The sequence below is a fragment of the Bombina bombina genome, chromosome 2, assembly GCF_027579735.1.
Source record: "Bombina bombina isolate aBomBom1 chromosome 2, aBomBom1.pri, whole genome shotgun sequence".
NCBI classification, from domain to species: domain Eukaryota; kingdom Metazoa; phylum Chordata; class Amphibia; order Anura; family Bombinatoridae; genus Bombina; species Bombina bombina.
Window position 1 is genome coordinate 1,128,544,517 of NC_069500.1, and position 15,596 is coordinate 1,128,560,112.

The 15,596-nt window shown below is 35.6% G+C and overlaps 1 protein-coding gene across 1 annotated transcript in view; it reads right to left on the reverse strand.

The window, feature by feature from the left end:
- The window catches only part of FSTL5 (follistatin like 5), a 1,363,343-nt gene that overhangs the window by 848,034 nt on the left and 499,713 nt on the right, over nt 1-15,596 (reverse strand). The gene's annotated exons all lie outside the window — the stretch shown is intronic.

Genomic DNA, 15,596 nt, shown 5'->3' on the forward strand with positions numbered 1-15,596 from the left:
CTTGTCTAAAAGCTATCCCTATCCCAGGTGTTGAGAACTGGGAGGCAGATTTTCTAAGTCGTCAGACTTTTCATCCGGGAGAGTGGGAATTCCCTCCGGAGGGGTTTGCACAAGATCAAGCAGGAGAGTGCTTTGGTGCTTTTGACAGCGCCTGTGTGGCCACGCAGGACCTGGTATGCAGATCTGGTGGACATGTCATCCTTTCCACCACAGTCTCTGCTTCTGAGACAGGACCCTCTACCTCAGGGTCTTTTCAACCATCTAAATATAACTAATCTGAGATGGACTGTCTGGAGACAGAACGCTTGATGTTATCAAAGCATGGCTTCTCCGAGTCAGTAATTGATACCTTAATACAGGCATAAAAGCCTGTCTCTAGGAAAATTTAACATAAGATATGGTGTAAATATCTTATTGTTATGAATCCAAGGGTTACTCATGGAGTAAAGTCTGGATTCCCAGGATATTATCCTTTCTCCAAGATGATTTTGAGAAAAGGGTTGTCAGCTAGTTCTTTAAAAGGACAGATTTCTACTCTGTCTATTCTTTTGCACAAGCGTCTGGCAGGTATTCTAGACGTTCAGGCATTTGGTCAGGCTTTGGTTAGAACCAAGCCTGTGGTTAAAAATGTTGCTCCGCCATGGAGCTTAAAGCTGGTTCTTAAGGTTCTTCAAGGAGTTCCATTTGAACTTTTTCATTCCATAGATATCAAACTTCTATCTTGGAAAGTTCCTTTTTGGTAGCTATTTCCTCGGCTCATAGAGTCTCCGAGTTATCTGCGTTGCAATGTGATTCTCCTTATCTGGTTCTCCGTACGGATAAGGTAGTCCTGTGTACCAACCTGGGTTTTTGCCTAAGGTGGTATCTAACAAGAATATCACTCAAGAGATTGTTGTTCCATTCTTGTATCCTAATCCTTCTTCAAAGAAGGAACGTCTATTACACAATTTGGACGTGGTTCGTGTTTTAAAGTTTTACTTACAAGCTACTACAGATTTTCATCAAACATTCACCTTGTTTGTTGTCTATTCTGGACAGAGGAGAGGTCAAAGGACTTCAGCAACCTCTCTGTCTTTTTGGTTAAAAAGCATAATTCATTTAGCTTATGAGACTGCTGGACAGCAGCCTCCTGAAGGGATTACAGCTCATTCTACTAGAGCTTTGGTTTTCACTTGGGCCTTTTTTAAATGTGGCTTCTGTTGAACAGATTACAAGACGGAGTCTTGGTCTGCGTTTCATACTTTTTCAAATTTAACAAATTTGATACCTTGCTTCTTCGGAGGCTATTTTTGGGAGAAAGGGTTTTTTACAGGCAGTGGTAACTTCCGTTTAAGTACCTGCCTTGTCCCTCCCATCATCCGTGTACTTTAGCTTTGGTATTGGTATCCCATAAGTAATGGATGATCCGTGGACTGGATACACTTAACAAGAGAAAACATAATTTATGCTTACCTGATAAATTTATTTCTCTTGTAGTGTATCCAGTCCACGGCCCGCCCTGTCACTTTAAGGCAGGTAATTTTTCCATTAAACTACAGTCACCACTGCACCCTATGGTTTTCCTTTCTCTGCATGTTTTCGGTCGAATGACTGGTAATGGCAGTTAGGGGAGGAGCTATATAGCAGCTTTGCTGTGGGTGGACTCTTGCAACTTCCTGTTGGGAAGGAGAATATATCCCATAAGTAATGGATGATCCGTGGACTGGATACACTACAAGAGAAATAAATTTATCAGGTAAGCATAAATTATGTTTTCTGTTTGGTACCCCATTATGTTTTTGGCACCATAAAATCCACTTTACAACAGCTAGAAGCATTTGCACAACTTCTTTTAGTGGTCATTACAGACAATGGGGTAGATTTATTAAAGGTCAAGCGGACATGATTTGCTGTAGCGAATCATGACTGCTCAACCTTACTAAATGCCGGCAGCATAGGCTAGTGAAATGCTTGTGCAATGCCGCTGTCAGGATCCTTAGCGCTTATCGTGGCAAGTGTGGAGATCCCAGTGGTCCGTCACATCGTCTGAGGTGGAGAGACGTTGAGACCAGTCTGACTAGCAGCTACAGCTCTCTTTGTGCGTGCAGCTGCACGCTGCCTAGATTTAAAGGGCCAGTAACTAATTGTATGAACTCCCACCTGGAGGGCACAGGTTTGGAAGTCCTAGTACATCACTCGGCACTGATGTATTGCCTATTCAGGTCCTTCCTTGCTAGTTCCTGCTTCTGAGTCCTGTTATACCCTGCTCCTGAAGCTAAGTATCCTCTGCTGTAATACCTGTGTATGCTTACCTTGCTGCTGAAAGCAATCACCTCTGCTGGGATACCTGTGTATGCTTACCTTGCTGCTGAGACCAAGCACCTCTGCTGTGATACCTGTGTATGTTTACCTTGCTGCTGAGACCAAGCACCCCTGTCGTGATACTTGTGTATGTTACCTTTCTGCTGAGACCAAGCACCTCTGCTGAGATACCTGTGTATGCTTACCTTGCTGCTGAGACCAAGCACCCCTGTCGTGATACTTGTGTATGTTACCTTTCTGCTGAGACCAAGCACCTCTGCTGACATACCTGTGTATGCTTATCTTGCTGCTGAGACCAAGCACCTCTGCTGTGATACCTGTGTATGCCCTGCTCTTGAAACAATCATCTCTGCTGTGATACCTGTGTATGCTTACCCTGCTCCTGAAACCAAGCATCTCTGTTGTGATACCTGTGAATGCTTATCCTGCTTCTGAAAACAAGCATATCTGCTGTAATATCTGTGTATGCTTAGCTGTATCCTGAAAATCCAACCAAGGTCTCTAATTCTGGTGTGTTATGTCCCCAACTTGAGACCTCACCAACAGTACTCACTTGGTAGTCTGTGCTTGTTGAGAGACTTGTGCTTAAAGTGCTGTTTTGCAAAAGACTTAAGTTTGACTATTTATCAGGTTGGATTATGACCTTAAATTGCTTATGACCTGTTGTTTCCTTGCATTACTTCAGTAAAGTTTATTCAAAAAAATACTTCCTTTGTTCTGTGTTTCCATTTCTGCATACTGAGTTCCACACACCTCCAGTCACCCCCACAGCCGCCCTCTGCTCACCGGCGGCCAATTGGGTGGTGTCAATCAACCGGATCGTATCAGAATTATTTAAGTCTAGAAGTTAAGGAGCAGCGGTCTTAAGGCCGCTGCTTCTTAACTCCCATTTTAGGCAAGCCTGAAATGATGGGCGTAGAAAGCAGCTCCCACTGCATAATAAATCTACCCCAATAGGTTAACAGGAGCATTTCCATGCATTTTAGTGATAGTAATAAAAAAAAGTAATTATGTTTTATTTTCAGCAATAACTTGTGAGCTACCATAGTACTGGTGCAACGACATACTGCTAAGATAAATATTGGTTGCTATCAAAAGGAACTTGCATAGATTATGGGTCCTCATGACATTTTGTGACCATAAATTCTGGAAATAATAAAATCTTTTTTTTTCAGTCTCTAAACCTTTACAGGGTTGACACTTATCAAATTGAATTTCCTTTGAACCTGTCAGTCACTTGTTCACCCTCAGAAATTAAAGTACTATGCAACCTGTATACATGAGGGCACATTTCTCATGGCAGTAACAGATTAATAGACTTTGCTTCAATTTAAAGAACATTCAGCTTTCAAGTATAGGGACATAGTAAGGCAAGGTTTAGCTGCTAAGCTCACAACAATAAGTTCAATTCACAGCACATAGCTTGTTTCACATTAATATTAATTCAGAAGATAATTATCCAAATATTTATAGTAATAGGCTGATTATTAGACTCATTGTTACCTGTGTATTTGTCTTGCATATTGCATGGTTATTTTATTTTATAGTTTAATGCATTTATGATATTAGGTAATTCCACTAGGATCCTACAAATATCATTCATATGGCAAACATGCCACAGTGTAATACTGCATATGAATAATAACAATTAATATTGATTACTCCTATATATCTGAAGCTGCACATTTGACTAACTTCAAATGCATTATTATTTAAATCTAAGCGGATAAAAAATAAAATAAAACAAAAAAGCAGCTAGCTGCTGGTTAAACATATGACTGCTTTCTGTTAATGTCACTGATAATTTTCTACACACTTCAATTTAAATCATTTGACAAAACACTTAGGGCTAGATTAGAAGTGGAGCGCTAAATTATTGCGTTCCCACAAACGGGCGCAATAATTAATCAGCCATTACAAGTGGCTGGTTAATGCTACCACAGGCTTACGGTAGAAATTAGTGCTCTAAAAATTAACCGGTGATTAGATATCTGGTTAATTTTCTAAAAGTGCCCCAAATGCCATCAAAATGTATTAAATATATATATATATATATATATATATATATATATATATATATATATATATATATATATATATATATATCTAACATTTAAATAAAAATAAAAAACTGCACTAGGCATTTTTGGGGCTTTAAAGTTGGTGGGAGTGGGGTGTAAGAAAAAAAAAATGCCTTTACATTGCATTCTATGGGAACAGTGTGTTCCCACAGACCGCAATGTAAACATATATGTATATGATTATATACATATGTATTTATGTGTTAGTATGTGTATATACACACATTAACACATAAATATATATATATATATATATATATATATATATATATATATATATATATATATATATATGTATATATTCATATATATATTAAAAAATACTGCCCATTGCTGCACTACTTACCTTCGCTGCGCGAGGTTCTGATGCTGTCTGACTGCATCAGAATGAGGTTCCCAAAGGAGCCTATGGAAGTGTGCTCTTGTGAGCGCAATCCTTCCTAGCAATGCGAACGCAAGCTCGAGTTTGCATTGAGATGAACTTTTAAAGCAGTACACATTATTGTGGGCTGGAATTACAAAGCGGAGCGCAAATATCACTTGTATGCTAGCAATCTTTAGAGCTCCACTTGTAATCTGGCCCTTAAAGTCATGGTAGACTTGACATGTTTTAAAATCAGATCCGGAATCTAAGCAATATTTTAGATGAACTTTAATTTATAACTTTGAGTAAAGATGTGCTGTAACTTTTTTTTTAATCTAGCCGAGCCTTTCTAATCCACTGCACTCCAGCTGCCACTTCAAAATTGTGAGCTAACAGTTTGAAATTGTTCTCCAATCGGCGCTCTAGCTACAAAAATGTGCTGTACGATTAGAGCGCTGATTGGAGAACAGTTCAAACATTATCGCACAAAAATACGAGTTTTGAAGTGGGTGGCCGGAGTGTGGTGTATTAGAATGCCACGGCTAGATTAAAAAGTAAATTACAGCGCATCTTTATTAGAAGTGATCAATTAAAGTTCATTTAAAATATTGCTTAGATTCCAGACCTGATTTTAAAACATGTCAAGTTTATCATCACTTTAACTTGATGTTTGCAATAATGCACCATGTCAGTCACTTTTGTCTGAGGTTCTCAACCATTGTTTATACAGTTGATGATTCCTAATTCAATTTAATTTCTGATTTGGCTGGTGGGGAAAAGCTAAAAATCATTAAAGTTTGCCCTGGTTTAATCTGAACTTGTTATTTCTAAGCAACTTTGCTGGAATACATAATCTGTTACATAGAATTCTGGCGCCAACAAACTAGTTTCCAGGCATATCACAAATTACATTTTTATTAATTCACTAACTCAGGATAAAAGGTATACCATTGTAATTCATGCAAAACAGTTGGACTACAAAGAAGATACAGTAAACAATTACTGAAATAAAAGCCAAAGACACTTCTGAAATGTCCCTTAATAAACAACACTTCAGTCTCAGTGAATATTTTTTTTTATTTCTATACCCTCTAAAAAGCCGTTTGTTTTGTAGCCTTAAATAAATAATTTATATCTATTTATCTATCTATCTATCTATCTATCTATATGTTGTACAAATTGCATTAAAGGGATACTAAACCCAATTTTTTTCTGTCATGATTCAGATAGAGCATGCAATTTTAAGCAACTTTCTAATTTACTCCTATTATCATTTTTTATTTGTTCTCTTGCTATCTGTATTTGCTGATTGGTGGCTACATTTAACCACCAATCAGCAAGCACTACCCAGGTGCTGAACCAAAAATGGGCCGGCTCTGAACCTTACATTTCTGCTTTTTCAAATAAAGATAGCAAGAGAATGAAGAAAAATTGATGATACGAGTAAATTAGAAAGTTTCTTAAAATTGCATGCTCTATCTGAATCAACAAATAAAACATTTGGGTTTAGTATTCCTTTAACCACTGTAATTGCAAAATATCTGAATACAAAAAGAAATGCTTTATAAATACTTAAAATTACATTTTTCTAGTAAAATAGTTTCCAGAGCCTGAGAAATGAAAAAAATAAAATTCAAATAAAATTAATAATAAATGTGCATTACATACTTTTACTATGCTTAATTAAACATTTTATAACTGTTTAATTTTAAATTTGATGTACCATTCAAAATAGATTAAAACCTTTAATCAATACTAATGAGACACCAGAAGCAGCTATTACCCAAATCTATTCATACATCAGATGTCAAATGTAATAAAATAAAATTAGATATTCAAGATCAGCATAACTACCAAATTTGATATAAACTCAAGATTGTCATAACCCCTAAAATTTACTATAAAATGTATTTTGGGGACATTACAATCTGGAAGCTGCATAAAACTTCAACTTAATTTGCCATGAATAATGCTATGTGATTAATCTGTCTCCAAGACAAAAGGGCTCTTGATAACCAACCCTGTACATATGTATGTGATATGGACATGCATTGCAGTTCACACATACAGTATGCAGTATAAAAACAAGAGGAAGTATCCCATCAAGGTGTTTAAGCCCTGATTTTTATCAGTTAACATTGAAATTTACTAAACTTGTTTTTACAAACATAGCCAAACATAAAACAAAAATAGCTGTGAAGTAAGAACAGCGCAGAAGAACCGAGATTCAAGGTAGTAGTTTTATTGGCACATATACAAGACAAAGTTCAATTCCTACTTACAAACGGTAGGTTTTAAAAGAGCCTTTCACAATCTATGATGTGAACAATTCTTTGATCCAGAAGCAAGGAAGACCACAGCCGACTGGTATGTCTCACTTCTCATCTGAGCGCTGCACGCAGCTTAGGTCACAGTAGGCGGCTTTGTCCAAACCCTTCTTTAAAACATGTAGATAGCTCGACGCGTTTCCCCCGGTGTACGCCCGGGCTTTATCAAGAGCAAGATAATATGCTGAGTAGAGTGTTCATATTTAAAGCCGGTGCTTCCACCTGATTGGATACTGATACACACCAATCCGGATGTGTTCTACGTACACACCCTTGTGAACAGCGGATTGACTATTTCAACCATAAAGGCAATTATTACAAGTTGTATACTAAATCACAGGATAACAATTGATTATACTCAGTGTTACAATTGAGCGCAAACTGCATATATTTACAAGAACCATTAGGGTACAGAATTATCAGAGCACACAATTAGGAATATAAATACTAAAAAATTGCATATAATAGTTGTGTAAAAAACATTGCATATGATAGTTGTTTAAAAACAATTCAAAAAACTCATCCTACGTACAGCAATATAATATAATATATTAAAATGAACATAATATATACAAAAAATGATATACACCAATACATAAAAAAATAAATAAAAAAAAATAAAAAAATAGCATATACAAGACTAACCTGGAACATGATCGCTCGTGGTGAATGGTAGGCCTTTCTCTCGTGTGATTAGTCATATGAGAGAAGTGGCAGCATTACACACGCAAGTGAGTGTGTAATGATACATTCGGGCAGCAGAAGTACAGGGTCCACTGCCCTTAAATGTGATGCCAGACTAACAGCTTTTCAAGAACCTTGTCCGCATGGCCCTTAGTATATATGGCCAAAATAATTTAAACACCTCATACTACTTAGTGAATTGAAGTGTTTCAGGCACACCTATTGCTAACAGGTGCACAGAAAACATTGGCATTACACTTTGTTGTACTGAAGAGCTCAGTAACATTAAAGATGAAACTGTCAAATGATGCCACATTCGCCACAATCCAGTTTGTGAAATTTCTGGCGAGTGCTGAATTGTGCAATGTGTAAAAATGACCTTTCATCTGTTGCATCACTTAGTACAGAGTTCCACACTGCCTCTGGAAGTAACACTGGTACAAGAATTGTGCATTAGGAGATTCATGAAATGGGTTTTCATAGCCAAGGAGCCGTGCACAAGCCTCACTTTAACATGAGTAATCCCAAGTGCCGGCTGAGGTAGTGTAAAGCACAACTCCCAGAGCATTGGAAACATGTTTAAAGTGAAGGTCCATTTTGATGAATTAGTGCCCCGTTTTGAATAATCCTATTAAAAACAAGGGCACTTTGATTCATCAAAATTGACATTTCACTGTTTTCTTGAAAAATTTACCTTTTAATCCTGGCAGCCACTCCAGCACTTCCTCCGCCAGTCGCAAGCCGTCTTAGCGGGTCCAAAATGACAAATCTGGCTTCCTCCAATCACAGCTTTGCATCAGGCCAAGATTCCCCCGGGGGGGGGGGGAAGCTGTGATTGGAGAAAGCCTGATTTGTCATTTCTGAAGTCTGCAGAGGCTTCCGACGGCCGGGGGAATCGCTGGAGCGGCATTCAGGATTAAAAGCTAAGTTTTTGAAGAAAACAGCGTAATGTCAATTTTGATGAATTAAAGTGCCCTTGTTTTTAATAGGTTTATTAAAAACCTGGCACTAATTCATTAAAATGGATCTTCACTTTAACATGTTTTCTGGAGTGATGAATCCTTCTTCCTTATCCGGCAGTCTGATGCAAGAATCTGAATGTTGCGAGTGCCAGGAGAATGCTACCTAATGGAATTTATAATGCCTACTGTTAAGTTTGGTGGAGGAGGGATAATGGCAGAACTTTTTTTTCACTTTCTGCGATGAGATTTTTTTAATGGAAATTTTTTCTGCAGGATATTTTTAAATAAAAATCAATTTTAAATTAGGCAGTAACATGAAAGCACCAGTTCATTTGCTATGTGTTGATTAACTGGAGAATAAACAATTGTAAACATTTTATAATATATTGCAGCAGTTGAAAATTGGATTGCAAATTAGCTGCAGACAAAAAAAATAATTGTAAAATTTATATTGAATAAATTTGTTTCCTTTTTTTCTTCATCTAACATAGAAATGTAGTAATAAAAAAGGTGCATTGCTCATAAGAATGTCATTCAGTAAACAGTTTTGCAATTTGCTTCCATTTACCTCCTATTTCAATACTGCAGAGCCAGTCAATACTGCATATTTGACTTTTCAATTCAAACAGCACTTTGCTGTGGATGTGCTGTGTTAAAAAAAACTTACACAGTGCTGCCAGAGCAAAGCTCTTTTCGAAGAGAACAGCCTGATGTGGAGCAGTAACAGTTCCTGCATGTGTCCAGTTCTTTCTGCAGACATGCTGCATTTCCTGCGATGACATCTCAGATCACTGCATGTTCTGCCTTGAGGCATGCTACAGAATACAAAATCATTTTAGACAAGTGGGAGGCAAAAGTATGTGGAACACTTTTTTCTTGTTCCAGCAAGACTGTTCCCCTGGGCACAATGTGAGGTCCAGGAAGTCATTGATTAAGGAATTTGATGTGAAGAAATTTAAGTGACTTGCATAGAGCCCTGACCTCACACCTATTAAACACATTTGGGGGTAAATTTAACAAGGGCCAAATGGCCCTTGTTCTCCTTGTTTCTGCCCGAGCCTTTAAAAAAGACGGCTGTTCCATAACTTGCCCGCTGCCTCTGAGGCTGCGATCCTATACAATTGGGCTGATTGACACCCCCTGCTAGCGACCGATTGGCCGCGAATCTGCAGAAGCGTCATTGCACAAGCAGTTCTGGTGAACTGCTTGTGTAATGATAAATGTTGACAGCGTATGCTGTCAGCATTCAGCGATGTATGTCGGACATGATATGCTACAGCGTATCATGTCGGACAGACATTGGTAAATCTACCCCTTGGGATAAATTGGAACACTGGTTGCCTTACAAATGCTCTTTTGAATGAAATGGAACAAATTCCCACAAACATACTCCAAATAATGTGCAAAACAATCAGAAAAGTTGCATTGTACTTCACTGTTATTGCAAAGAAAGTCTGTGCTTGCTGTGAACAGCAATAGCCTATGGAGGTGCACTGTAGTATGTGTAAAAACAAAAAAGTAAATCACACTGTGAAATTGCCCTTTTTTCTAGCTACAGAAGGAAAATGTTATCTAGCAGAAAATGCTGCTAAACAGTATTTAAAGCTAAAGTATTTGTGTTTTTAAAGGTTTAAGAATATTTTGTACATTTATACAAAACCTTTTTGGGATAATGTTTACTAAAATATCTCAAAATGTAATAATATCATGACAAATATTTCCCATTTTCAGTATGTAGCAACTTCCACATTTGTTCAACCAATCCAAAATTATGTTGCTACTTTAAAAAAAAAAAGAAGAAAACAGTGTTAACATGGAGATCTCAGACAAATTATTGTGACACTACTGCATGCAATAATATCTACATAAACAATTTTGTATTAAAGGGACAGTCTACACCAGAATTTTTATTGTTTTAAAAGATAGATAATCCCTTTATTATCCATTTCCCAGTTTTGCATAACCAACACAGTTATAATAATATACTTTTAACCTCTGTGATTATCTTGTATCTAAGCCTCTGCAAACTGCCCCTTTTTTTAGTTCTTTTGACAGACTTGCAGTCTAGCCAATCAGTGCCTGCTCCCAGATTACTTCACGTGCACAAGCACAGTGTTATCTATATGAAATATGTGAACTAACACCCTCTAGTGGTGAAAAACTGTTAAAATGCAATCTGAAAGAGGTGGGCTTCAAGGTCTAAGAAATTAGCATATGAACTTCCTAGGTTAAGCTTTCAACTAAGAATACCAAGAGAACAAAGCAAAATTGGAGATAAAAGTAAATTGGGAAATTGTTTAAAATTGCATGCTCTATCTGAATTATGAAAGCTTATTTTGGCCTAGACTGTCCCTTTAAGGAGTTATGGGACCAGTGACAACTGTACCATGTCATCCCTAGAAACTTGGGGCCATATTAAAAGTGGCACACTATAGATTTTTTTACTTGTGCACTAACACCGCTTAAAGTAAACTAGGGGTGGATTAACATACATATTACAAGTTGAAAGTAAAAAATTAGCGCAAGAGTGAACTTTGATGAGCACTAACTTCAGGACTTCAAATATTACAATCATGTTAACTTTTTCTAAAGACTTCAATTAAGTGCATATAAAAAAAAAATCCTAACACTTATTGCTCGCACGATAACCCCACAATAATATTTTACATTCCAATGTTCTTCACATAGAAATAGAAAATTTTCTATTTTCAAATATACATATATGTGTGTGTGTGTGTATATACATATATGAACACACACACACGTATATATATATATATATATATATATATATACAGTATATCAGTCAAACACCTTGTTATATATCATATAACTTTTAACTATTATAACTATATATATATATATATATATATATATATATATATATATATATTACATAGCCTGTAGCCCAGCACTCCTTCCACACAGGTGTTCCCATATGAGTATGTAAGAATGTCTAAATGTTGGAGGGCACTCACAGGACTTGTATTGAAATACAAAACAGTGCAATTTTATTTCCAAATAAGTCTCACATCAATTTCAAATGTCGACGTTTCGACCTATGTATGGGCCTTCTTCAAGACAATATATAATCTTGTTTCTCGATTATTTATCAAGCACCGTCTATCACCGTTTGTGATCCTTACTTGATTCCGTGGCATTACCACTATATATATATATATGTATATATATATATATATATATAATAATATATATATATATACTGTATATATTGATATTAATATAAATCATTTTAATCAGATAGTGTATAAATAAGTGTAACACTTTATTTTAATTTACTTATGTTGTGTTTACCATTTACGCTAGTTTTTCAGTTGCGCTAACCTGACTAGCACAGTTTTTGTTTGCGCTCGAGTGCACCAATTTACTTTCAACTTGTAATATGATAACAATAGTGTGCCACTTGTAATCTAGTTCTTAATAGTTATAATGATGATTAACAAGATAATATATTGGTTCATTTACATACCTTGAAAAAATAGGACACTAGTGAGACCCTATTCTGCATTTCTTATTCATTTCAGATTATGACATTGGAAGGGTTATTTTTTTTCTCCAAATGTTTGGTATCAAAAACTTTGTTTTCTCTGTCTCATTCGATTTTAAGAGCTTATATTATGTCCTTGTATAATGAACACAATATATAGACAAAATTGAGTTATGTGCCTAGACATATGTTTCAATAATTTCTTTAGTATTGCCCATAAAGTAAGTTTGATTTTATAAGCGTTGGAATTGTAGCCAACATACAGATACATTTATAGAAAGCTATGAAAAAAGGCCATTTCTTTATATATAAAAAAAGTGCCATGAAACGAGTGAATGTCATTACTCACCCTTGTTCTATATACCCTGCAGATACAAAAGTTATATCTCTGTTGTCTCACAACTTTGTAGCTTAGGGAACAATTCCAGAAAATAGGTTTTGATTTAAAAAAATAAATGAAAAATGAAGAACACTGAGTATCTCTGGGTTTTTAGATATTAGCAGTAGTAATCTTAATAGTGAATAAATACATTAATTCAATCTTAATATGTTTTTGTTTCTTTGTTTTTATTTTGTTTATTTTTTGGCTTTATCTTTTGGGAGACATAAGAAAAAAAAACTGTTATATGTTTACATTTAGCCATTGAGATTTTACTTTGAAAATGTTGTAAAATAAGAACTGTCATGTTACAACTTTAGCAAGCCTTAAAGGGACACTGAGCCCAATTTTGAACCTTATTTCGGGATTCAGATAGAGCATCCAATTTTAAGCAACTTTCTAATTTACACCTATTATCAATTTTTCTTTGTTCTATTGCTTTCTATTTTTGTTCAGAACCATGGAAAGCACTTGTTTATTGGTGGGTGAATTTATCCACCAATCAGCAAGAACAACCCAGTTTGTTCACCATTGTTGCATTTCAAATAAAGATACCAAAAGAATGAAGACAATTTGGTAATAGGAGTCACTTAGAAAGTTGCTTAAAATTGCATGCTCTATCTGAACCACAAAATTAAAAAATTGGGTTCAGTGTCCCTTTAAGCAAGATATTGGGCTAGATTAAGAGTGGCATGCTAACTGTTGCATGCAAGCGATAAGGGGTATTTTGCAGCTCTTATCATGTGTTGTAAATAGCGTGCATATTACGAGTTGAAAGTAAGCATGTTCGCTAGAGTGCAATCAATTTTAATACCTGTCAGGTTAGAGCAACTTCAAAACTCTGGTTAACTGTTACGCAAGACAAAAAAGTTGCACAACATCAAAAATACATTTAACAGTACAGTTACACGCATAATAATGTGGTCTGATAAAAATTATTTTTAAAAAAATTGCATTAAAAAGTTATTACATACTGTAAAATATTCAAAATAATCCATAGAACATATCTAAATATTTGACAGTATGTTCAATATTTTATTTTTCTAATTTACATGTAATATATAAGATTACTACGTTTTCATGTGCGCTACAAAAAACATGTTAAAATATAAATTGCAAAACATGATACGAAAATCACATCTTTTAGTAGCGCACATTTTTTTTTTTTATATGTTTTTGTATGTTCCTCACATAGAATTGTTTTATTATTTTATATATATATATATATATATATATATATATATATATATATATATATATATATATATATATATATATATGATACTGTTCATGTAAAATAAATATCTATACCTATATATCTATAAGAATAGACATAAACTGTACATTTAGGTATATACAGATATATAGAGAAATATGTATTTTAGATTTAATAGAACATATTCTGCTATGTGAAGAACATGTGAAATATTAATGTTTCATGTTGAGTTTAGCACTCTTGCATATATGAGGTCAGGTAAGCACGTGAGTGTGGTTGTTAGTTACTGCTATATCTTACTAACAACATAAATGTCATCTCTATATAGCTGGGTTTCATTGCTAAATATGAAAGGGAGCACACAAAGTCAAATAGAAGCTATCTACTAAAATGCTTTCAGTTTCTTTTTTTTTTTTTCAGTACCAGTCTGAATATTTTATTATTATTATTATTACTTCTGCTTGTTTTTGTTTTTTTCAAAAGCATACAGAATAAACATTTTTTTCAAGTATCTGATATTAAGAACTACTGAGACAGCAATTGCTCTTTTGTGTTATAGTCATTTGGTTTGTAATAAACAATCTTCCAAAAGTTTCATCTCTCTCTGAAATTGATATGTATGTTTTATTACATTTGTTTACTTCACCTATGTTTTTTCCTCCTTTTGTTTATATATATATATTTTTTTTTTTCAAGTTGCTTAGTGTTCTATCAATGCTGCACTGGAATCAGGGAATCCATCTATTAATTTAACAAAACCTACTAGTAAACTGGTTTGGACACCCTACACAAAAGTAAAAAAATATAATAAATATCATGTACTGATGAGATACACATAGGGGCCGATTTATCATGGCCCAAATGGGGCCAAATACCGGAAACAGGAGTTAACAAGCAGCAGTCTTAAGACTGCTGCTCCTTTACTCGCCCGCCGCCTCTGAGGCTGTCGACAACAATCTCATAGGATCGGGTTGACACCCACTGCATTGGCCGCAAATCTGCAGGGGGCGGCATTGCACAAGCAGTTCACCAGAACTGCTCGATGTCTGGCGGACATGATCACTACAGTGGATCATGTCCGCCAGACAGATGATAAATCTGACCCTTAGACAAAACAACTGCCTGCATGTGATTTATCTTGCTGCATCTGACAGCTTTAAAGCTGTCGAGAGTATCCCTACACAGGCATATATATATTTATATATACAGTATCTTACAAAAGTGAGTAAACCCCTCATATTATTGTAAATATTTTATTAAATCTTTTCATGTTACAACACTGAAGAAATGACACTTTGCTACTATGTAAAGTAGTGACTGTACAGCCTGTATAACAGTGTAAATTTGTTGTCCCCTCAAAATAACTCAACACACAGCCATTAATTTCTAAACCAATGGTAACAAAAGTGAGTACACCCCTAAGTGGAAATGTCCAAATTGGGCCCAATTAGCCATTTTCACTCCCTGGTGTCATGTGACTCATTAGTGTTACAAGGTTTCAGGTATGAATGGGGAGCAGGTGTGTTAAATTTGGTGTTATCATTCTCACACTCTCTCATACTGGTCACTGGAAGTTCAAAATAGCATCTTGTGGCAAAAAACTCTCTGAGGATCTGAAAAAAGAACTGTTGCTCTACATAAAGATGGCCTAGGCTATAAGGAGATTGCCAAGAACCTGAAACTGATCTGCAGCACGGTGGGCAAGACCATACAGAGGTTTCACAGGACAGGTTCCACTAAGAACAGGCCTCACCATGGTCGACCAAAGAAGTTG